General features: G+C 43.6%; 1 protein-coding gene across 1 annotated transcript in view; it reads right to left on the reverse strand.

Annotated features, from left to right (window-relative positions):
* Armc2 (armadillo repeat containing 2) overlaps positions 1–23,627 on the reverse strand; it is a 144,783-nt gene that overhangs the window by 120,904 nt on the left and 252 nt on the right. Inside the window, exon 2 of the mRNA XM_045154897.1 lies at positions 14,280–14,535. The gene's annotated coding sequence lies outside the window, so the exon portion shown is untranslated. The remainder of the gene's footprint in view (positions 1–14,279; positions 14,536–23,627) is intronic.

Genomic DNA, 23,627 nt, shown 5'->3' on the forward strand with positions numbered 1-23,627 from the left:
TACATATCCTGGGCACCACAGAGACATTTGTAAGTGACACCAACATTTTAGAACCATTTAGATCAAAAAGTCACAACACATAAAAGCAAGAAGTTGTCATACTTATGATATAAACCTTTTTTGTATATTAAGAATTCTGAGCCAGGCGTGGTGGTGCACATCTTTAATCCCAACACTCGGGAGGCAGAGGTAGGAGGATCACCATGAGTTCCAGGCCACCCTGAGACTCCATAGTGAATTCCAGGTCAGCGTGGACTAGAGTGAAACCTACCTCAAAAAAGAATTCTGTGCAGATACCCTTTAGAAAAGGTAAAATTCTAACCCCTTAAAGACTTTTTTGTTTTTGTTTTTGGAGGCAGGGTTTCACTGTTGCCCAGGATGACCTGGACTCACTCTGTAATCCCAGGCTTGATCTTACAGCAATCCTGCTACCTCTGCTTCCCAAGTGCTGGGATTAAATGTGTGTGCCACCACACCTGGCTTTTTTTAAAATATTTTTATTTTTATTTATTTATTTGAGAGAGGAAGAGAGGCAAAGAGAGAGAATGGGCGTGCCAGGACGTCCAGCCACTGCAAACGAACTCCAGACGCAAGCACCACCTTGTGCATCTGGCTTATGTGGATCCTGGGGAATCAAACCGAGGTTCTTTGGCTTTGCAGGCAAGTGTCTTAACCAATAAGCCATCTCCCCAGCCTGTTTTTTACTGTAGTGTTTTTTTAAAGATTTTTTTTTACAAGTTTTTATGTATTTATTTATTTGCAATCAGAGAGAGATAGAAGAGAGAATGGGCGCACCAGGGCCTCCAACTGCTGCAAAAGAACTCCAGGTGCATGCACCACTGTGTATCCAGCTTTACATGGGTACTAGGAATCAAACCCAGGTCATTAGGCTTTGCAGACAAGGGCCCTTAACCACTGAGCCATCTCTCCAGCCCCTATTGTAGATTTTTTTTTATATACACTGTGTCATACAGTCTTTTCATCTTGGCCTCCTGAGTTTGTTTACTCGCTCTCTTGAAGGCAAAGTCTCACTCTGCATCCCTGGCTGACCTGGAACTCATGGTGCAGCCCATGCTGGCCTCAAGCTCCCAGCCACCTCTTGCCTCAACCTCCTAGGAGCTGGGATTTCAAGCATAAGCCATCATGCCTGGCTCTCCTTAAAAACTTCTTTATAGCAAGTTCTTTGACATCCATAGCTCCCTGTGGCCTAACCTCTGTACGGCGATGTGTCCTTGTGAGATACAATGCCATAAGCCCCAGTGTTTCAGTGTGACTGGCAATGTGTCCTCTTAAGATGCAGTGGGACAAGCCCCCATTTCAGTGTGACCGATCTCCCTGTCATTGCTGCCTCCATGAACAGTGTTATTTGTTCAGGAAAGCGTGGCCATGAGGCTACTTTCAGCACTCTGGTCAGTCACAATTAAGCTAGAGTTCCTCAAATAACCTCCACAATGTATGAAATGACTGGCTTTTGCCAATCTCTAGCCAATAAGTTAATCAACAAATCCTTTTAAAAAATCTAGTGAGGGCTGGGAAGATGGCTTAGCGGTGAAGCGCTTGCCTGTGAAGCCTCAGGACCCCAGTTTGAGGCTCGATTCCCCAGGACCCACGTTAGCCAGATGCACAAGGGGGCACACATGTCTGGAGTTCGTTTACAGTGGCTGGAGGCTCTGGCATGCCCATTCTCTCTCAGTCTCTCTCTGCCTCTTTCTCTGTCTATCACTTTCAAATAAATAAATAAATATAAAACAGAAAATTTTTTTTTTAAATCTAGTAAGAGGGGCTGGGGAGATGGCTTAGAGGTTAAAAGTGCTTGTTTGCAAAGCCTTCTGGCCAAGGCTCAATTACTCAGTACTCACGTAAAGCCAGATGCACAAAATGGCACATGCATCTGAAGCTTGTTTGCAGTGGTGAAGACCCTTGCATTCCATACACTGTACCTCTCTCTCTCAATACATAAATAAAGAGCCGGGCGTGGTGGCACACGCCTTTAATCCCAGCACTCAGGAGGCAGAGGTAGGAGGATTGCCTTGAGTTCAAGGCCACCCTGAGACTACGTAGTGAATTCCAGGTCAGCCTGAGCTAGAGTGAAACTCTACCTCAAAAAATAAATAAATAAACGGAAATTTAATTTAAAAATAATTTTTAAAAGTCTAGCATGAAATCCATGTCACAATTTTAAAAAAAATGGGTGAGATCATCTATTTCTTATGCTACTCCTCTAAAATACTAATTTTCAGGCTGGAGAGATCTCAGTGGTTAAAGGCACTTGATTGCAAAGCCTGATGGCCCAGATCCCCCAGCATGCACGAAAAGCCAGATGTACAAAGTGACACATGCATCTGGAGTTTGTTTTCAGTGGCAACAGCCCTTGGTGCACCCATTCTCATGCTTGTTCCCTCTTTCTCTCTTTGTAAATAAATAAATACAACTATTTTAAAAATAAAATCAAATACTTTCTTACATATACTGATAGGCCACAGACTTCTGTCAACAATTTATTGCAATAATGATGACAGTCTTCAAAATATTTCTTTCCCCCTGTTCATTTGTACCAGGAATCAGTTTATAAGCCAAAATAAAATAAAAGTTAGACTCATGACTTTAGAAAAACATTTTAGAGACACAGAAAAAGGTTATATAAGACAATCAGCACTTAGACTTAGGGAAAAGTGGAGTCTACTTACTAACTCCGTGAAGGTAAGCAGACTTTATTCCTTGAGTTTATTCAGCTGATCTGAGTAAAGAGATCCTTCCCACATGGACACTAACGTGAAGCTCAGTGCAGGCCAGCCCCCCACCCCCACCCCCATGCAGAGCTGGTGCCCAGTTCCTACTTTAAAAACTATTTTTATTGGCCTGGAGATAAAGCTTAGTGGCTAAGGCACTTGCAAAGCCTAGGGACCCACGTAAGGCAGATGCACAGGGTGGCACATGCATCTGGAGTATGTTTGTGGTGGCTAGAGACCCTGGTATGTCCATTTTCTCTCTATATGCCTCTTCCTCTTTCTCCCCCTTCCTCCCTATCTCTCACAATACATAAATAAATAACTACAACTGGCATTAAAAATATTTGTATTTATTTATTTGCAAGCAGAGAGAATGGGCCTGCCAGGGCCTCCAGGCACTGCAAATGAACTCCAGATGCATGTGCCATTTGTGCATTTGGCTTTACATGGGTACTGGGGAATCGAACTTGAGTGGTTAGGTTTTGCAGGCAAGCGTCCTAACTGCTCATCCATCTCTCCAACCCCCTAGTTCCTTTCTTTTCTTTTCTTAAAAACAAACAAACAAACCAGAAATGCTGCTTTAATCACCCGTAATCCCATCACTCAAGCAAATCAACTGCTTTAAATCTGCCCTTCCCTAATCTTCCCAGATACTGCCTATAAACAGCCACAATCGCAGCGCAATTTTGCATTCTGTTCTCCTCATTTCTTCTTTTATTCAATTATAAAGAACAAATTTATTGGCTCACAGCTCGAGGCTGGAAAGTCCAAATCCAGGTGTTAACATCTAAGTAGGTAAAATCTTGCTGCCTCAGGTAATGAGCTGGCTCCTTACTCTAAAATGGTGGTCAAACTTTTTATGCTTATTATTATTATTTTTAATTTTCTTTTGTTCATTTTTATTTATTTGAGAGTGACAGAGAAAGAAAGAGGGAGGGAGAGAGAGAGAGAGAGAGAGAGAGAGAGAGAGAGAGAGAGAGAGAGAGGGAGACACAATGGGCACGCCAGGGCCTCCAGCCACTGCAAACGAACTCCAGACGCGTGTGCCCCCTTGTGCATCTGGCTAACGTGGGTCCTGGAGAATCGAGCCTCGAACTGGGGTCCTTAGGCTTCACAGGTAAGCGCTTAACTGCTAAGCCATCTCTCCAGCCCCGCTTATTATTATTAACAGCATATTTCATATGGATACATCATGTGTTAGTACCCTCTTTTCCCTCGTCCCTGTCCCCATTCTGTTGGGGACACTCCTCAGTGGGGGTGCAGGTATTGCCTATGGGGTTGTTTATGTGTTGTGGGAGCAGTAGACAGTTATTTTTGAGGGGGAGGGAATGCCTTGAGCATGAAGTCTCAACCTGTGGCTCTTACAGTCTTTCTGCCCCTCTTCCACAAAATTCCCTGAGCCGTAGTGGATGGGTTTTAAGTCTACTTCAGTGATGAGCTCTTAGGAGCCTCTGGATCCCTGCTTTGGCAGGTGCTGAATGTCCTCAGGGTCTGTCTCCTGTACCTGGCGCTGATTATCAGGAAGAGCATGGAAGCAGGACTCTTGCTCGGCTCCCATCTCCTCTGTGGTTTCAGGTGTGGCTTGGCTCAAGTGCGAGGGGGAGTGTATCTCCTCCTTTAGGACCAGGGAACTGGGAGGCGGGCAGGAGCACCCTCCGGTGCAGGGTATCTGAGAATTGGGACCCCCCCACACACAGTTTCTTTTTTTAAAAAAAATTGTATTTATTTTGGAGAGAAAGACAGAGAGAGACACAGACGGTGAGTGTGAGCACATCAGGGCCTCCTGCTGCTGCAAACTCCAGATGCATGGGCCACTTGGAGAACTCGAACCCAGGCCATCACGCTTCGTAAGCAAGGGCCTTTAACTGCCAAGCCCCCCAGTTCATTTGAACTCCTTCCCAAGCCAGGGCCCTAGCCCTAGTCCTAGACTTGAGGGAGTAAAGACACAGAGTTCTGAGGAGGTCACACTCATTTGTTTGATTAAATGCACCGTATTAATTTAGTGAGCAGTCCCTTTACTTTTTAGTCTCCTCAATTTATTGCAAAATAATTATTTTGCTTTAGCCATGAAACTAATAATAGAAAAGCAAAAAATGTAATACAGGAAAGTGCTTCATGTATTATTATGAAAGATAAAATATACATGTATAATAACCTCAATGCTAAGGTCAGTATAAAGTTTACTTTGTAAAGCTGGGCATGGTGGCACATGTCTTTTTAAAAATTTTTTGTTTATTATTTATTTGAGAGAGACAGACACAGAGAGGAAGAGGCAGAGAGAGAGAGAGAAAGAATGGGTGTGCCAGGGCGTCCAGCAGCTGCAAAGGAACTCCAGATACATGCGACCCTTGTGCATGTGGCTAACATGGGTCCTGGGGAATCGAGCTTCGAACCAGGGCCCTTATGCTTCCCGGGCAAGCACTTAACCCCTATGCCATCTCTCCAGCCCCACACACCTTTAATCCCAGCACTTGGGAGGCAGAGGTAGGAGGAATGCCATGACTTTGAGGCCACCCTGAGATTACATAGTGAATTCCAGGTCAGGGCTAGAGAGATGGCGTAGCGGTTAAGCGCTTGCCTGTGAAGCCTAAGGACCCCGGTTCGAGGCTCGGTTCCCCAGGTCCCATGTTAGCCAGATGCACAAGGGGGCGCATGCGTCTGGAGTTCGTTTGCAGAGGCTGGAAGCCCTGGCGCGCCCATTCTCTCTCTCTCCCTCTACCTGTCTTTCTCTCTGTGTCTGTCGCTCTCAAATAAATAAATTAAAAAAATAAAAAATAAAAAATAAAGTGAATTCCAGGTCAGCCTGAATGAGAGCAAGATCCTACCTCTTTCTCTCACTCTCAAATAAATAAATAAAAGTAAAATATTTTAAAAAGAAAAGTTAGTTCAATTCTATTACTGTCCTTTATAGATTATTTATCCCATGTGAACAGGTATCTCACTGGACTACAACATGATACATATATGTAAAACATGTTTAACCCTACAAGAGAAAACCGCCAACTGCAATTTCCTCCTCTACTTTCCTTCCTCTCTCATTTTATACCTTCTTATCCCCTTCTTCCCTCTCTTCTTTCATTCATCCCCAGTAAGAGCTGAGGATGGGACCTGGGCCTCATCAATGCTGGGCAAGCACTCTCTCACTCAGCTGCTGCAATCTCAGCCCAGCAACTTCTCCACGCTGATTCTACAAAACGTACTTGTGCAGCAAAATGCCTTTTGTAGGGGGAAAAAAAGACAGTGAAATTTTTTAAATAAATTTTCCTTTGGCTCTTTGCCTTATAAATTTCACATAATTTCAGAAATCATGCAAATAAGTTTAAATTTTTTATTTGAGAACTTTATATCCCCCGGGTTTTGTTTCACAACACTAACCAGTGACATGATTTTTTTTTTTTTCTTTTGAGACAGGATCTCACTGTAGCTCAGGCTGGCTGCAGACTCACTTATGCACTCATGGCAATCCCGCTGCCTTATCACCAGTGACTTGAGGACAATCAAAAGCACTGGCCAGGCCAGATTTTAAGAGGCCTTCTGGCTGATGAAACCCTGGAGTGCACTGAAGTAAGACGCACAGACTATCCATACTGATCAAGCCAATCTAAGAAGATGCAACTCATCGATACTTAAGGGGCGTGGCTGGTCATAACATATCTCCTTATGGCCTTCATTCCTCAGATCCCCAGACAGAAGGTCGGGTCTCTTCCACCCTCCATGAAGACCGGGAAGGGGTCACTGACGTCCCACTTCAGAAAGTTGCTTGTGATGTAATTCGTAAAACAACACACACAAAGAGTCCAACACCTTTGAAAGCCAGAAAGCAAGTATTAAAACTTCTCCCAGGCCCGTGTTGATGTCAGCCACATGTATATTTCCGCGCCTGCAATTTTCTCCACAGGTGTTCTGAGCACTCTGGTCAATCACAGCATTGTGACTAGCTGCTGCAATGTCACCATGCATTTCAGAAAGAGTGAAAGAAAACACTTGTTAACATTTTCTCTGCACTTTTTCTTCATATCCTGGATTCTCCCCAACCCCGAGGTATGTATAAGTCCTTGTGGCTCTTTTTGAAATATGTCAAGTTGTGTTTCATTTGCCCAGTACTTTGAGCTCTCCTCTTGTAAAATATTGAAAACAGCCCAAAGGAGTCTTGTCTGTTAAAGGCAGCATGGTAGTGGCCCTGGGGAGGCAGTACTGGGGAGGGTCTTGACCCCCCAAATGGTCTCAATAGCAAAGGTAATAGCTACTTCACCTTTCAGAATGTTGGCTGCTTAGTGTTTTGTTTATATATATATGCATTGAGCTATACTCTCCTGAACCTCTGTTTGTTCTGTATATCAATAAAAAATTGAGGGGCAGGAGAGATGGCTCAGCAGTTAAGACATTTGCCCGCAAGGCCTAAGGACCGCGTTCTACTCTCCAGACCAGCCATAAGCCTGATGCAAAGGTGAGGCAAGTGCAAGGCCACATATGCCCACTAGGTGGTGCAAGTGTCTAGAGTTCCATTTCAGTGTCTGAGGCCCTGGTGTACCAATTCTCTCTTTCTTGCTCTCTCTAAAAAATAAATTAAAATAAAAATTGATTAAGAGTATTTGGGGCTTACCTAATTGGGTTTAGTAAGTTTAGGAAACAGAAATGGGTTTATTTTGATGGCAATATACCCAGGAACAAAATTTCTTCTTGATCTACATGGACATGCCTCTACTGACTGACTATTCTATTCACTGTAAGAGAGTAGTTATTTTCGCTTTTTATAGTTGTATTTATTTATTTGTGCAGAGAGAGAAAAAATGAGAATATGGACAGCCAGGGCCTATTTCCACTGCATACTTCAGACTTCAGACTTCATGCGCACCACTTTGGGTATCTGGCTATATGGGGGTACTGGAGAACTGAACTTGGGCCAACAGCCTTTGCCAGAAAGTTCCTTTAACTACTTAGCCATCTTCCCAGCCTACTGTTGGTTATTAGAATGGAGAATTACAGGCAAAGTAATCTAAGGATAAGCATCCTAAATACAAAAAGTTACCAAATAGGTCTTTACCAACTTTTTTAGCAAATGTTCCCTTAACTATGAGACCTTGCTCTCCATCTCTTGCTCCCTCTCTCTAAGATGTCTCTTTTTCCATTTTCCTTATTCCAGTCTAAGCCATGCCTGGCAATAAATCTTTCATTCTCTCTCTCCATGTACATATGTATATGGAGAGAAAGAGAGAGAGGGAGGGAGGGAACACATATACTTTTAAAATACAAGTTGTAGGTTCTGATTTCAAATATTTTTGGCCAAGTTCATTTCATAACACTGGCAGTTATAATAATTTTTTTAAAAAACCAGAAAGCACTCACCAGCTGTAGAGGACTGAGACGCGTGCCAGAGATGGGTCTGGAGAATAAAACCTTAGTCCTTAGGCTTCACAGGCAAGTGCCTTAACCACTAAGCCATCTCTCCAGCCCTATAGTGATTTTTTTAAAGTTTTTTCATGTCACTTTTAAAGAGCAAGTGTGATAACTACTTTTAACCATCTCTTTTCAAAGTAACTTTCCAGCAAGGTCTAAAATTATCTTTAAGAAGCTTAATCAAAAGTCAAACAAGGGCTGGAGAGATGGCTTAGCAGTTAAGGTGCTTGCCTGCAAAGCCTAAAATCCCAGGTTCAATTCTTCAGGTCCCATGTGAGCCAGTTGCACACGGTGGCACATGCACCTGGAGTTCGTCTGCAGTGGCTATAGGTCCTGGCGTGCCCATTCTCACACTCTCTCTTTCTCTTCCTCTCTCTCTCTCCCTCTCTCTGTCTCTAATAATTAAACAAATAAAAATAAATCAGAAAAAAGTCAAACAAACAAACAAAAAAAAAAACAAGTGGGAGGCTGGAAAGATGACATACATACATATACACACACAATATTTTAAAACATAAGTAGGGGTGTAGAGATGACTCAGTGGTTAAAGGCACTTGTTTGAAAAGCCTGTTGGCCCGGATGTGATTCCCTAGCACCTATGTAGAGTGGAATGTAAAGTGGTACAGTCATGATACATAAGTGCCCATACACACACACAAATAACAATTTCAAAAACAAGCATTTTGAAAATAAATTAACATAATCTGATACCAAGGACCAGTTGACTATATGTTTATCAATTTGTTTAAATTAAAGAAGAAAAACTGTTATGATCATATCACAGGATGTAATAAAAGAGTTTGATAAAAGTCAACTCCCATTCAGGATAAACTCTTAGCAACCTAGGAATAAAGGGCTTTTCTCCAAGTTGGTAATGAACACCCACAAAAACATTCCAGCTAACATCAGGCTTTATGATGAGAACTTGAAATTTTCCCACTAAGAGCCGTAAGTGGATCACCATGAGTTTGAGGCCACCCTGAGACTACATAGTGAATTCCAGGTCATCCTGGGCCAGAGCAAGACTCCACCTCAAAAACAAAAAACAAAAAAGAGAAGAACTAAAGAACTGGACAGACCTTCCACTCTCATGGATAAGAAGACGTGATGACTGGGAAGATTTCCGTTGTTTCCCACAAGATCACAGATTCAATACCATCTCTACTGAATGCCAGCAGGCTGTCTCGTGAGTATCAACAAGCTGTCTCTAAAGTCCACAAGGTGAGGAAAACACCCAGAACAGTCACCTTGGTGAAGAACAAAGCCAGAAAATTACCAGTGTGAAAACATACCAAAAGTCCTGGTGACAGAGACAGTGTGACGCAAGTGAAAGAACAAATAAGTGAGCAGGACATACTGGAAAACCCAGAAACAAATTGATAAACATATGGTCAACTGGTCCTTGGCAAAGGGACAAAGGCAACAAGTCTATTGTAACTTGGACACTTTAAGTCAAAAATATACTTAATGCATCAAACCTATGCATATCAGAGCTTAAAAAATAGCAAACAGGGGCTGGAGAGATGGCTTAGTGGTTAAGCACTTGCCTGGGAAGCCTAAGGACCCCGGTTCAAGGCTCGATTCCCCAGGACCCACATTAGCCAGATGCACAAGGGGGCACACACATCTGGAGTTCGTTTGCAGTGGCTGGAAGCCCTGGTGCACCCACTCTCCTTCCTCTCTCTCTGCCTCTTTCTCTCTCTGTCTGCCGCTCTCAAATAAATAAATAAAAATAAACAAACAAAAAAAGAAAATAGCAAACAGGGATGGAGAGATGGCTTAGTGGTTAAGGCATTTGCCTGCAAAGCCTAAGGACCCATGTTTCACTTTCTAGATCCCAAGTAAGCCAGATACACAAAGGTGAGGCAAGCGCAAGGTCGCACATGCCCACTAGGTGGTACAAGCATCTGGAGTTTGATTATAGTGGCTGAGGTCCTGTCACACCAATTCTCTCTCTGTGTGTTTGTCTGTCTGTCTCTTTCTCTCTCTGTAAAATAAAATAAAAATAAATATTAGAAAGAAAGCAGCAAACAATAGAGTGGGTAATTTTCCCTTGTAACCCATGGGTGACTGAAAGTTGTAGCTTGTTGCTACCCAGCATCACTAGAGCACATCCCCCTGCACATGGCTAGTCCAGGAAAAGATTAAAAATTAAAAATCAAAGTCTAACAGGGTGTGATGGCTCACATCTTTAATCCCAGCACTTGGGAGGCAGAGGTAGGAGGATTTCAAGACCAGCCTGGAACTAGAGAATGAGTTCCAAATCAGCCTAGGCAAGAGGAAGACCCTACCTCAGAAATACAAAAAAAAAAAAATTCAAGGGCTGGAGGATGGCTTATCCATTAAGGTGCTTGCCTGCAAAGCCAAAGGACCTCCACTTGATTCCTCAGGACCCACATAAGCCAGATGCACAAGGTGGCACACACATTTGGAGTTTGTTTGCAGCAGTTAGAGGCCCAGGCGTGCCCATTCTCTCTATTTTTCCCTCTTTCTGCCTCTTTATTTCTGTCAAAAAAATAAAAACTTAAACATATAAAAAAATTAATAAATAAAATTCCAGCCAGGAGTGGTGGTGCACACCTTTAATCCAAGCACACCGGAGGCAAAGGGAGGAGGATCAATGCTGGTTTGAGGCCACCCTGAGACTACATAGTGAATTTCAGGTCAGCCTGGGCCAGAGCGAGACCCTACCTCAAACCCTACCCCTTCCAAAACAAAAAATCAAAGTCTATTTTCTACTGAATGTGTATCCCTTTCATGCCACCAGAAAGTAAAAGATCATAAACAGAATCATTGTAAGTCAAGGACTTTATGCCTTTTCTTTTCAACAGATGGTGAGAAGATAATTAGACATCTGAGAGACAGACAGAGAACACAGACTTTATACCTTATATAAAAATTATGTCTTGCCGGGCGTGGTGGCGCACTCCTTTAATCCCAGCACTCAGGAGGCAGAGGTAGGAGGATTGCTGAGAGTTCGAGGCCACCCTGAGACTACATAGTGAATTCCAGGTCAGCCTGAGCCAGAGTGAGACCCTACCTCGAAAAACCAAAAAAAAAAAAAAAAAAATTACGTCTAGCTGGGTGTGGTGGTGCACACCTTTAATCCCAGCACTGGGGAAGCAGAGGTAGGAGGATTATTGTGAGTTTGAGGCCAGCCTGGAACTACAGTGTGAATTCCAGGTCAGCCTGGGCTAGAGTGAGACCCTACCTTGAAAATACCAAAAAAAAAAAAAAAGTCTAATTCAATCTCAGACCTAAACGTGAGACTCAAAATATGAAACTTCCACAAGATAATAGAGGAGAACGTCTAGCTAATGCACAGACGGTGATGACTTTTAGTCATGACACTAAAGTCAAGATCCATGGAAGAAAGAATTGATCAGCTAGACTTTGCATAAATTAAAGATGTCTGGGGCTGGAGAGATGACCCAGCGGTTAAAGCACTTGCCCATGAAGCCGAAGAATTCATGTTCAAATCTCCAGGTCCCACATAATCCAGACGCACAGTGACACAAGCGTGCAATGTTGCACATGCGCACAAGGGGCACACGTGTCTGCAGTTTGTTCACAGTGGCGTGCCCGTTCTCTCTCTCTCTCTTTCTCGAAATACATTAGAAAAATAGATGTCTGACCTAAGGCTACGAAGAGGCCAGTTGGTAAAATGCTGGCCTTGCAAGCATGAGTACCTGAGTTCAATCCCTAGAAACCATGTAAAAATGTCAGGCATGGGCTGGAGAGATGGCTTAGCAGTTAAGCGCTTGCCTGTGAAGCCTAAGGACCCAGGTTCAAGGCTCGATTCTCCAGGACCCACATTACCAGATGCACAAGGGGGCGCACGTGTCTGGAGTTCGTTTGCAGTGGCTGGAAGCCCTGGCACGCCCATTCTCTCTCTCTCTATCTATCTATCTGCCTCTTTCTATCTTTGTCACTCTCAAATAAATAAAAATGAACAGAAAAAAAGGTCAGGCATAACAGTATGCACTTGTAATCTCAGCACCGTGGAGGCAGAGACAGGATCCCTGGGGCTGGCTGGCCAGCCCGTCTGGCCTAATTGGTAAGCGTCAGGTCAGTGAGAGACCCTTTCTCAGAAAAGGTAGTTAGTGTTCTTGAGGAATAGCATCTGAGATTGCCCTCTGGCCTCCACACACGTGTGCATGTACAATCTCTCTCTCTCTCACACACACACACACACACGCGTCTCCTCTACAAAGACAGTCAAACCAATAAGAAATTTCATGAAAAAAATTGCAAAAGATGTATAGGATAAAGGAATGCCATTCAAAATACTCAAAAGAGTTATTGTGACTTTTTGGAACATACGAAACTCAATTTAAAAGGTGAGCCAGCCAGGCGTGTTGGCACATGCCTTTAATCCCAGCACGCAGGAGGCAGAGGTAGGAGGATCGATGTGAGTTGGAGGCCGCTCTGAGGCTATAAATTGAATTCCAGGTCAGTCTAGACCAGAGTGAGACCCTACCTCAAAAAAACCAAAAAGAAGTAGAATAATGGCTGAACCTTCACTAGACCCTTACAGGAAACACCTGAACCACACGACACTGGAGAGGGTAGGATCAAGTCTAACCTAAATCTTCTACATCATCCCTCCCTCCCTTCCCCCCCCCACTCTCTCCTCTCTAACTCTTGTATATTAGTTAATATTTTCCTCATTTTCCTAGTGGGCACTGACCTGTAACCCCCACTACCAGCATGGGGCTATCATCCACAATGAGCTTTTGATCAGAGAAACCTACAAGATTTCCTAAAAGAATGACAGACTTCTGTCAGAGTACTTGATGACCCACCAAAGGTTAGTGGTAAGACCCTATTGCTGAGGACTCCATATGCAGCTGACATGTAAAATGAAATGGCATGGCTGGAAGCCAGGAGAGAGTCAGTCCCCAGACAGTCAGCGTGTCTAGTGCTAAAAGGTGCTACATGGGCGACTGGGGGAAATGACCAATATCTGTCCAAGCAACTCACAGCCTGACCTACTTAGCAACAAATAACCTGGTGTGATGCCCACACAAGTGCAATAGTGGCACACAACCATGGTGAGGTACCAACTGCTCTTGATTTGGCTAACTGATCCCCTCAGTGGTACGGGACCCATAGCTGGAGCTGGGAAACAAGTCAGAACCATATCCAAACATAAGCCCTCTCTCCAATATCAAGCTACCATCAATCACGGGGTACAAGAGGGCCTACACCTATTAAACTCTCTATCAAAAAAGTAAGTGCTGTCTCAATTTTCCGGGTAATAACTTACTCTCCATTGGAGAATCTGCTTCTCTTTTTCAGATAAATGCAGATCCTAAGGAGAGAGCTGCCCCATCATACCTCAAAAGGGGCCTGACTGAAACTAAGGAAAATTGGCAAAACAAGCAAGGGTGATGTTTTCCTGATGAACCGGATACCAGCACAAAGGGGAAGGAGACTCAACACAGAGAACAATCAACTCCTACCAAATCAGAGAGCCAGAGCCTCAGAGGCCCCCAACACCTCAGCACTGAAGCAGACCAAAAATGAACCCAACATGGCTCAGGGAAATTTTGCGGAAGAGGGGGCGGAAAGGATGTCAGAGCCACATGTTGGGTCATGATATGCAGAGTCATTTATCGTACCAATAACTGTGGACAAACTCCACAATGCACGATCCATTTACATCAACAAGGACAGTCCATTGGGAGGGGGTAGATCATGGATGAACCTAAACAATGGTACCAAACTGCCTGTATTTGCTGAAAAGAAAACTAATAAATTAAATTAAAAAAAAAAAAAGCAGGCTGGAGAGATGGCTTGGCAGTTAAGGTACTGGCCTGCAGAACTTAACGACTAAGTTCGATTCCCCAGTACCCATGTAAAACCAGATGCACAAAGTGGCCCGTGCTTCTGGAGTTTCTTTGCAGAGGCTACAGGCTCTGGCATGCCCTCTCTCTCTCCCCTTGCAAATAAATAACTAAAAAAAATTTTTTTTTAAAAAGGCAATCAGATGGGCTACTTCCTGTACAATTCCTATGCCATCCTGGAAAAAGCCAAATTACATAGACAGTAGAGATATCAGGGAATGATTGGCAAGGGATGAGGGAGGAAGGAAGGGCGCAGCAGGATTGAGGGACAATGAAATCTCCCACCACAGTGAAGTCTCACTACCTGAAGGAGGAAGGAGGCCTGCTCTCGGGTGTTCTTGATGAGGCAGGTCCGAAGAGTTTTCTTTGATCTTCCCAAGGTGTGAATGGTCTTTGGGTTTTAACTGTTCTTAATGCATTCCGTGCTTCACTTATGATTTCTGCACTGGTCTTCTGCCTGGACAGCGAAGGTCGGTAAAAGGGACCCAGTTTCTCTAACTTTTTATCATTTGAAGACAGCATCTTTCCTCCAAAAGGAAAATGTTCCCCAGATGGGCAGCCTGTAGAGAATATGGTACAGTGAACATTCATTCTCCAGTGCTTTAGAAAGGCAGGCACTCAGGCATATGCTAAATCACCCCTCTAATAAGCTTGTAAACATCATAAACAATTTTAACTTAAAAACCCAGGAGGGTAAAGATGAGAGAAGAGCTTTCAAAAATACGGGCTGGGGCTGGAGAGATGGTTTAGCTAACCACTAACGTGTTTGCCTGCAAAGCCAAAGGATCCGGATTTGATTCTCTAGGTCCCAAACATAAGCCAGATACACATGGGGGCATATGCATCTGGAGTTCGTTTGCAGTGGCTAGAGGGCCTGGCATGCCCATTCTCTCTCTCTCTCTCTCTTTTCTCTCTCAAATAAATAAATAAAACATATTTTTAAAAAACACGGGTTGTGCTGTTTGAGAGCCAAAAGCCCAAGATGAAAGTGACATCAGGCACTGGAAGTTTCTCTTGAAACATTTTTTTTTAGTGTGCATGTGGTGTGTGTGTGTGTGGTATGTGTGCATGGGTATATCCACATTTGTATGGGGACACATGTGTGCATGCATGTAGAAGCCAGAGGTTCACACTGGGTGTCTTCCTCAGTCACTCTCAGCTTTTTCACTCTTTGACACAGGGTCTCTCACTGAGCCTACATCTACGAATTCAGTTAGATTAGCTAGCTAGTGAGTCCAGAAATCCCGCCTTCCCCTCCCCAGTGTTGGGATGACGGGCATTCACCATGATGCCTAGCGGGTGAAATGCATTCTGGGATCCAAACTCAGGGCCTCATCCTTGGGCGGTAAGTACTTTATCCACTGAGCCATCTCCCCAGCTTTTGTATTAACCCTTTATTAACTAAAGTTTCCTCTTATTCCTCACTGTCCTCAACACAAAGTGATAGCATAAAGTCAAAGTTTAAACAGATAAGCCTCCTTCCGAACTGCATTTGTTTTGACAACAAACACCTGAGAATGGTTCAACCCCCCATATTTGTCCTTTTCTTTTTGTTTATTTTTATTTACTTATTTGAGAGTGACAGACACACAGAGAGAGAGACAGTATGGGCGCACCAGGGCCTCCAGCCACTGCAAACGAACTCCAGATGCATGCACCACCTTGTGCATCTGTCTTACATGGGTCCTGGGGAATCAAGCCTTGAACCGGGTCCTTAGGCTTCACAGGCAAGCACTTAACTGCTAAGCCATCTCACCAGCCCATTCATTTTATTTTATTTATTTATCTTTTTAATTTTTATTTATTTATTTATTTATTTATTTGAGGGTGACAGACACAAAGAGAAAGACAGATAGAGGGAGAGAGAGAGAATGGGCGCGCCAGGGCTTCCAGCCTCTGCAAATGAACTCCAGACGCATGCGCCCCCTTGTGCATCTGGCTAACGTGGGACCTGGGGAACCGAGCCTCGAACCGGGGTCCTTAGGCTTCACAGGCAAGCGCTTAACCACTAAGCCATCTCTCCAGCCCCAGTTTATTTTTAAATGAACTGATTCAAATCGCCATCAATTTGAGATAGTGTCTTAGTTAAATTAATAACAAATCTTAGTATCACATATTCCTTTCCAAGCCTATCTTTCTCACAGTTAAAATCATGCATGTTCCATGGGGCTAGGGAGATGGCTCAACAGTTATTGGTGCTTGAGTACAAAGCCTGAGGGCCCAGGTTTCATTGCCCAGTACCCACATAAAGCCAGATGCACAAAGTGGAGCATGTATTTGGAGTTTACTTTGTAATAGCATTAGGTCCCCTCTCTCACAAATAAATAAAACTATTTTATAAAAAAGTTGGCTGGGCCAGGTGTGGTGGCACACAACTTTAATCCCAGCACTTGGGAGACAGAGGTAGGAAGATCGCCGTGAGTTCAAGGCCACCCTGAGACTACATAGTGAATTCCAGGTCAGCCTGGGCTAGAGTGAAACCCCACTTCGAAAAACCAAAAGAGAGAGAGAGAGAGAGAGAGAGAGAGAGAGAGAGAGAGAGAGATGGCTTAGCAGTTAAGGCATTTGCCTGCAAAGCCAAAGGATCCTGGTTCGACTCTCCAGAACCCAGGTAAGCCTGCACAAGGGGGTGCATGCATACACACATCTGGAGTTCGTATGCAGTGGCTGGAGGCCCTGGTGTACCCATTCTCTCTCTCTTTCTCACAAGTAAAATAAGTTTTAAAAACTTGAAAAAACAAAGAAAATAGCCCAGATGCTTAAAACCTCAATTCTAATTAGTATATACTATTAAGGTATTCACTTCTTAAAAACAAAAGCTCTAATCCTACACCAACGTGTCTCTAGAAAGACAGAAGCCTCTATAAATTATTCATACATCAACTATACAATTTTAGAATGGCTTCTGCAAAAACGCAAACATTTTGTGACACGTATAAAGAAACCAAAAACTGCCGCTTATGTAAGTAGAATAAACAGGTGTTCCCTCATACAAATAAAGAGTATCTATTATATTCTGAGCCTTTACACCTTCGGTTTCTACATAATAACACACATCTGCTGTAGTCCTGCCCAGGCCCCACCCCAAGAGTTTCTGAGTTAAAGACGAAAAAGAAAACTACGAGTAGTAAGTCATTCTTCTCATGTGAAAGACCAGGTGTTATATGAAAACTAAAAAAAAAAAAAAAAAACTGCATAAGCAATACTATTTTAGAAAGTTTTGATACAGGGTTTTGAATTTAAGAAGGTCTCTAGAAGTATAACAAACTATGGAAGGCCCACTGCACTTTACTTCTAATATTTCTGACATGACTACATCTTTAAAAATATTCAATGTGGGCCTGGAGAGATGGCTTAGCAGTTAGGCGCTTGCCTGTGAAGCCTAAGGACCCTGGTTCGAGGCTCGATTCCAGGGACCCACGTTAGCCAGATGAACAACGGGGAGCATGCGTCTGGAGTTTGTTTGCAGTGGCTGGAGACCCTGGTGTGCCCATTCTCTCTCTATCTGCCTCTTTCTCTCTCTGTCTGTCACTCTCAAATAAGTAAATAAAAATAAACAAATTTTAAAAAATATTCAATGTGGGCTGGAGAGATGGCTTAGCAGTTAGGCACTTGCCGTGAATCCTAAGGACCCTGGTTTGAGGCTCGATTCTCCAAGACCCACATAAGCTAGATGCACAAGGGACACACACATGTGGTGTTTGTTTACAGTGGCCATAGGCCCTAGCATGCCCATTCTCTCTGTGTCTCTCTATCTGCCTCTTTCTCTCTCTCTCTGTCCATCACTTTCAAATAAATAAGTAAAAATAAACAAAAATAATTTTTTAAATGAAAAAGAAATTAAATATCCAATGTATTTATTTAAAAATAGGGAAAATGGGGCTGGAGACATGGCTTAGTGGTTAAAGCGCTTGCCTGCAAAGCCTAAGAATGCATGTTCAAATCTGCAGGTCCTACATAGCCAGACGCAAGAGTGCAATGACACACATGCCCACAAGAGGGCATACATGCCTGGAGTTCGTGCACAATGGCTGAAAGACCCTGGCATGCCCATTCTTTCTCTCTCTGCCTCTTTCTATCAAAAGTAAAAATAATACTAAAAATTAAATTAAAATAGAGAAAATGTTTGAGATGTCTACAAAGATATTTATGGATATTATTTTGGATACATCATAGAAATTTACAACATAACATGTAACTTAAGATTTTCTGACTATAAATTTTTTTTTTTTTTATTCATTTGAGAGTGACAGACAGAGAGAGAAAGAATGGGTGTGCCAGGGCCTCCAGCCACTGTAAATGAACTCCAGATGCATGCGTCACTTTGTGCATCAGGCTCACGTGGGTCCTGGGGAATCGAGCCTCAAACTGGGGTCCTTAGGCTTCACAGGCAAGCGCCTAACTGCTAAGCCATCTCTCCAGCCCCTGATTTATTTTTGAAAGACTTACTGCAAGGCTGGGAGAATAACTCAGTGAGAGAATGTGTATTTAGCATGTGTGAGGCCCTGGGTTTGATTCCCAGCAAATCCAAAAGAAGAAAAAAAAAACATAAGAAATAATGTGGCTTAGCAAGAAGTTACTATTCAGCGAAAGGCTTTTTTTTTCCCCCCCCAGAGACTAAATCAGGTTTTCTGCTTGTTTGGCCTCACACAGCATGAATAAGTCTAGCAATGTCCAAAGGGAGTCTGAAAATCTAATAAGGATTAGACAAAATGCTCTAGGGAGTAATAAAGAACTCTCGTTCTTGACCCAAAGTTCTCCCTGGCTATCTTTCAGTTCACATTGAGAAATACATACTTTCACAGAGTAATGGAACATTTACTCAGGCCACACCCCAAGAATTTTGTGAATTATCCAGGTATACAGGAAGTTAAACTGACCAAATATTGCTAGAGACACTGTTAGGTAAATGGGCTTTAAAATCTTTTGTTTGTAATTTTTTTTTTGAGGTAGGGTCTCGCTCTAGCCTGGGCTGACATGAATTTTAGTATGCAGTCTCAGGGTGGTCTGGCACTCATGGCTATCCTGCTTCTTCTGCTGCCCAAGTGCTGGGCATAAAGAAGTGTGCTGCCACAGCCAGCTTTATTTGTAAATTTTTACAATTTTCTCTAACATTCTTTCTCTGTCTCCTCCCAAATCTCACTTTAACAGTTAAGTGGTAAGAAACTGATACAATAACATACAATTTGCACTGTCCATCTTTGGTTATTACACCAACGTTAACATATCATTCAAACTTGAAAATGTTTAGCAATCCAAATGAACTAGGTACAGTCCTGGTTCTTTTGGGGAAGAGGATATTTTTCTTCATATTGGATAAGTTACAAATTATTATGAATGAACAGTTTTATCAATCTGAAAAATAATCACTGAGAGTTTGAAATCCTATCTCCTGGACTGGGAAGATGGCTCAATGTTTAAAGGCGCTTGCAAAGCCTGTCAACCTGGGTTCAATTTCTCGGTACCCATATAAAGCCAGATGCACAAAGTAGTGCATACATCTGGAGTTCTTTTATAGTGGTGAGATGTCCTAGAATACCCATCCCCTCTCTCTCTCTCCCACTCTTCCTCTATCAAATAAATAAATAGTTTCTTTAAAAGAAAGCCTAGGGCTGAAGAGATGGCTTAGTGGTTAAGGCGCTTGCCTGCAAAGCCAAAGGACTTCAGTTTGATTCCCCAGGATCCACATAAGCCAGATGCACAAGGTGGCACATGCATCTGGAGTTCATTTGCAACAGCTGGAGGCCCTGATGCACCCATTCTCTCTTTCTATGTCTGTCTGTCTGCCTGCCTGCCTGTCTCTCTCTCTCTCTCTCTCTCTCTCTCTCTCTCTCTCTCTCTCTCTGCCTCTTTCTCTGTCTCAAATAAATAAATAAAAATAAAAATATTTTCAAAAAGGAAAGCCTTTCTCCTAACAGCAAGGTATCCTAGAACCATAACACAATAGTACCATTTTACAAAATTTTCCTGACAGTGGAACAACTCCTTCTGCTGGGATTAATCAGCTGTTTGTTATGCACAAAGCTCTCTGCTTGGATCTCTGGGAACACAGTGAAGGCTAACACACTGTCTTTGCTCTGAGCAAGCTGGCTAACACTAAACATTCATGTTAATACCGAGCTCTGTGCCAAGTATGCTTGAAGACATCATCTGCAAATTCCCCTGACAATTCTGGTAAGAGGAAAAGCTAGGAAATGCGTCCAGAGCTGATAGGTAAGTTCTTATCCACTTAGAGGGAGCGGAGGGAAGCAGGGCACTGGGAGACCATGGGTTGCAACCAACTCCTTACCTACCAACACAGAGACACCTCAGTATGTTCCCAGGAGGAGCCTTCTTGGTGGGTGGCCACTGAGTATCAGCCTTACTTGTACCCAGATGATTTCAATATGGTATTGAAAGGAGGAAGAGATTTCTGATTGAGAGAGAACACTGGGGAGACGCAGTGCTTCAGCTAGGCTCTGGAAAACAGGCCAACTTGGAGCAAATGGCAGTGGCTGGTGTCGGGTCTACAGAAGAGGAAGTCACTCCCGTGAGTGTGAGTGAGGCACGGAGGCATAGCAAGAACCCATGTGAGGGGACGCAGAGATGACTCTGCAGTTAAAGGCACATGCTTGCAAAACCCGCAGTCCTCGGCTGGATTCCCCAATACCCACATAAAGCCAGACCCACAAAGTGCTGCATGTGTCCAGAGTTCATCTGCAGGGACAAGAGGTCCGATTGTGCACCCATAATCAATCTCTCTCTCTCTGCTCCCCTTTGCTTCCTCCCTCTCTCCTTGCCAATGAATTAAAAAAAATTTTCTTTTAACCCACATGCAAGAGGGGTGTGGATAAGACAGAGCTCTGAGATTGAAAACCAGAGGTGGACCAGAGACAGAACTACATATGGCAGGTCAAGAAACCAAAGCTGAGAAGCAAATTGCCAATCTGAGAGACAATCTGATCTGACAAAGATGGGCAGAAAAAAGGAAAGCGACTAGAAGTGATAAAATCAGTCAGTTCCTAATAATTTGTGGTCATTTCTTCAAGGAGCCTTTCCTGGATATGCCACTTCCACCCTTATAGCCCGAGTTTAGTAACCTTAGTCCAGATTTCATAAGCTCTCCAGCTGGTCTGATCACCTTCCCACTGCGTCAGAAGTGCCTGTGTGACCGATGCTGGCACCCTTAAGCTCCGAACCCTAACCTTCCACAGGAGGCATTGCTGAAGGTCAACACCTGCATAATCACTGGATTCTATTTGCAAGTATAGACTTGAGCTAAGGGACTTCCATAGGCAAGCCACGTGGCTTTTTTAATATCTGTCATGGAGATTCTGAAAGCACACTGGACTTTATTTCAAAGGAAATCTGATGCAGGTAATGAGTTTAAATTTACCCCCACCCTTTCCCTTTATTGACTTTATTTCCATTTGCCCAGCATGGAGCGGGACTTCATAAATGCTGTGAAAACCTGAGATTCAGGGGTGAGAGTGACATCGAGGTGAGTGGGGAGGATGGCCAATGTCTGGACTGTGAGCAGACAAGAAGAGGACAGAAGAAGCTCACAGTGTGAACGCATACAAGAGTCAGAGAGACGCAAGCTGGAGAAGGGAACTCTGGAAGGGAGGGAGGGATGGAGAGATGGCTTAGTGGCTAAGATGCTTGCCTGTGAAGCCTAAGCACCTAGATTCAATTCCCCAGAACCCACATAAGCCAGATGCACATGGTGGCACATGCGTCTGGGCCTTTTTTTTTTTTTTTGCATTGGCTGGAGATGCTGGCATGCCCATATCCATTCTCTCTCTCAATAAATAAAATAAAAATGAAATGAAATGGAATGGAGAGAACATCCCAAGACGATGGTGTCCACAGGACCATGAGAAGAAAGCCACCACCAGCAGGAGGAAACTTCAAACTGAATAACATATATATGTATATTGATTTCTGGAGATTGGGGAAATTAATGGCTTAGTGGATAAAGTGCTTGCCATTCAAGTGTGAGAACCTGAGGCTGGATTCCTAGCATCCACATAAAATGCTGGGGGTCATGGTGGCCTGTCTGTAATTCCAGCCCTTGCAAGGTGGGGGCAGAAAATCCCCAAGGCAAGATGACTTAGCTAGGTTACCAGAACTGACAAGCTCTGGGTTCAAGTGAGAGATCCTGCCTCAGTCAATAAAATGGAGAGCAACTGAGGAAGACACCTGAGTTCAACCTCTGGCCTCTTCAGGTACCCACACACATGTGGACATGCACACACACCACACACATACACAAAAGAAAACATTTCTGGGGCTGGAGTGACAGCTTAGCAGTTAAGATGCTTGCCTGTGAGGTGTAAGATCCTAGGTTCAATTCCCCAGTACCCATGTAAGCCAGATGCACAAGGTGGCACATGCATCTGGAGTTTGTTTGCAGTGGCTGGAGGTCCTTGCATGCCCATTCTCTCTCTCTCTCTCCCACTCTCTATCTGCCTCTTTCTCTCTGTCAAATAAATAAATAAAATAGTTTTTTAAAGAGAAAACATTTCTTATTGGTTTGAGAGAAAGTTCAGGGTCATCATTTACCATTGCTGCTAGCAGCCACTTGAACCAGCTCCTTCTTGTAAATGCAGAACTGAGTACAAGCATGATGCAATCAGTGTCTGCCACCTGCATGCTCTTTCCCAGCCAATCAGGGACTCAGGACTTTTTCCATAACCGAATTACTTTGGTGTTCACACAAACTGACGGTGGAAAAGGGCTCCGATCCTGGGATCAAGGCTAAGTCTTCTGACAATTTTCAGCTCTGTACCCTTGGGCAAGGCTGTGAACACCTCTGAACTTGTGATTTCTTCTAGATATAATAATTTTCCTTAGGACTGCTTTGAGAATTACATAAAGTATCCCAAGTAATTCTCAGCCCTTCGCAAATATTAGTGACTACTGTCCAGGTGCTATGTGATAAGAGGATACAGAAAAACAAATTCTCCTATGAGTGAAAAACTGAACTCAAAAAAAAATGCGAGAGAATGACATTCACTCGGTGTTTTCATGCATGGCATAAATTTTAATTTTCAAAGGGGGAGTTATGAAACAGAATTTTTATTAAGTATTTTACTGAGTAACAGCTGTGCCAAATCAACACCGACAAGTAATCAGCCAGTTATAGATTCACAAAATGGGACACAAATAGTTCGCTTGCTTTTCTCCAAGTTAAAATAATTTTTCAAGTCAAGGTGGGATGGAAGGCCCGCTGTGATGCTGACGAGAAAGCACAATAAAAGGCATCATGTGCAAAAACGATGTATTCTAACGTGTGGAGAGAAGAAAAAAAAACATTCCACACACACTTTACTTAGGCTCTGTGTGTTCCCCAAGCACAATCTGAGTGACCTTTGCTAGGTCAACTGCCTGGCCAAGTCCCTCGGTCTACCACACTGTCCTTCAGCAAATATTCCTGAGCTTCTATTACTAAATACCAGGTAACCGTCTTACAGCTCAGTGTACAGAAACAAGAGTCTGCGCCCTACGCCCCGACAGCATGCAGGGTGTCACCCCAGAACTCCATCAGGGGCAGGAAAACGGGCGGCTGCAGAAGGGGGTCCCCAGCGAGCCCACGGGGGGACGCCTCACCTCCCGCGCGGACCGCGACACCCCCACTCCCCGCGACGCCCGCTCCTCCGCTGGTCCAGCA

Source organism: Jaculus jaculus, chromosome 7 (assembly GCF_020740685.1).
Source record: "Jaculus jaculus isolate mJacJac1 chromosome 7, mJacJac1.mat.Y.cur, whole genome shotgun sequence".
In the NCBI taxonomy this organism is placed as follows: Eukaryota; Metazoa; Chordata; class Mammalia; order Rodentia; family Dipodidae; genus Jaculus; species Jaculus jaculus.